Below are 1,977 nucleotides of genomic sequence, written 5' to 3' on the forward strand. Positions count from 1 at the left end.
GCTTTATTGTTCAAATTCTTGATATTGTAAGGACATTATCAAATTATATAATTAGGAATAAAATTTGATTTGTAACCTCTATTAGTGCCATTACATAAAGTTAAGAGACTAGGCTATATTTCACTTCCGCTGTATTTTCAGATGAAAAAAAATATATCAATTTATAAGTGAACTTCAGTTGCCAAAATAAAAGGAGAAGGTAAAATGCTATATCAAAACTAGCTTTCCTTGCAATTAGCGATCCTGAGCAAATGAAAAGACACAGTCACATGTTTAAAACACATTTTAAAATCATTTAAAACTCTGATGGTAGAAATCCACTAAGTTCTGTGGAAGTCTAATAAACTCTAGGAGTATTTTTTTTTAAATTTTTTTTGCATTAGAAATGAGAAATTTTATGTACGTTTACATATTTTTTAACCATATTTTTAAGTCAGTAGTGAAACATTGGTGAATGGTTAATAAATCTAACTGCAGTGCCTCACTATTGAGGGGTCTACTGAATCAAAGAAAACAGCTAGGTCAGTGTAATAACTTTGGTTCTCTTGAGGCTGACACAAAAGCTTGAGTTTTTTCTTTTTTAGAATCATTTACTAAGAAAGCCTGCTTGAGCACAAACTGACTTGTGTTGGCAGTGAATTTCTGAATCCTGACAAGACAGGAAAGAATCTCCCTTTGGATCTACTCTCTTCTGGCGTGTCTGAAAAATCCAGTGTTAGCCTGAGGAATAAAGTTACCAAACATTACGAAATTCCCAACAGAAAGAAGCTATTCCTGGCGGAAGTCTGTAACATTTAATTGGGGCACAGACAAGATTCTTTTCTCTCATTACAGGCTAATATTATCATGGTGTTCAAAGAGCCCTTCAGAAAAACATATTAGCGCTCCAGGCCACTCCCTCCCCCTCCCTATAGATAAGGCTGACTAGCCTGGAATTACCTTTGAAGGACTGGGCTGACAGCTTCAGATAAAAGTGCTTCTAATGTATAGGGCAGAGCTGGGAGGGAATGAACTGACTGTGAGGCCAGGAAAGAAAGCAAAGGTTGAGGGAAATTAGGGAGGAGTGCTACAGAGAGATTCTCCATTACACTTTCCTTGTCCGGGCTTATTAAAAGTTTGCCTAACTCTAGCTAGCAGGATCTCAAATAAATACCTTATTAATATAGCATTTAGAAAGTAACAATAATGAATATATGTGAAAATGGATCATTATATCGCAAATTCTAGGCAAATTAAGAAAGCAGCTGATGATGACTACTGCTACTGAATTATTGTCTTCCCATTATCATTAATCTTTGCTACAGTGCTGTTAGGCAAATGTTCTGTCCTCCTAATGCTAAGACAAACCCATTTTTAGTAGGTACTTCATAATGTCTTTTCAGAGAATTTCAGAATTCTGAGATTTTTATCTAAAATATCAATTTTTCATCCTAGTTAAATTCTGCAATTAAAGAAACAAACAAACATGCATGCATGCACACTATTGGGGAAGGATAATAGTCCCAAAGTTTTAAGGGGAAATATTTCAGTGTTAAATTGAAATAGAATCATGGCCCTTTCAATAATATAAATGATAAGTTTTACCACCCCGCCTCCATCCACCCCCCACCTGGGGCAGCTCCTGGCTGACAGACAGCCTGTTTGCTGCCTAGTACTTCCACCATGTATCCAACATGGTAAGTGCCAGCTGAACTGTGACCTCCTCTCATCAGAGCTGCAGTCTCCTTGGGGCCCCATGGTTGCCTGCCACCATGATAGCTGGAATGGCCTTAGTTATGAGATTTTTAGGTTTGTTTCAAGGCAGGGTTACGTATTAGAAGCAATCAAGGGAGCAGTTGTTGGTATTGATGTGGGTACTACCAACTCCTTTGTGGCAGTTATGGAAGGTAAACAAGCAAAGGTGCTGGAGAATGCCAAAGGTGCCAGAACCACCCCTTTAGCTGCAGCCTTTACAACAGATGGTGAGTGACTTATTGG

General features: G+C 37.8%; 1 pseudogene; it reads left to right on the top strand.

The window, feature by feature from the left end:
• Positions 1–1,735: 1,735 nt before the first annotated feature.
• The window catches only part of LOC109372437 (stress-70 protein, mitochondrial pseudogene), a 5,342-nt pseudogene continuing 5,100 nt past the window's right edge, over positions 1,736–1,977 (top strand).

This window comes from Hipposideros armiger, unplaced genomic scaffold (genome assembly GCF_001890085.2).
Source record: "Hipposideros armiger isolate ML-2016 unplaced genomic scaffold, ASM189008v1 scaffold_636, whole genome shotgun sequence".
Classification (NCBI taxonomy): Eukaryota; Metazoa; Chordata; class Mammalia; order Chiroptera; family Hipposideridae; genus Hipposideros; species Hipposideros armiger.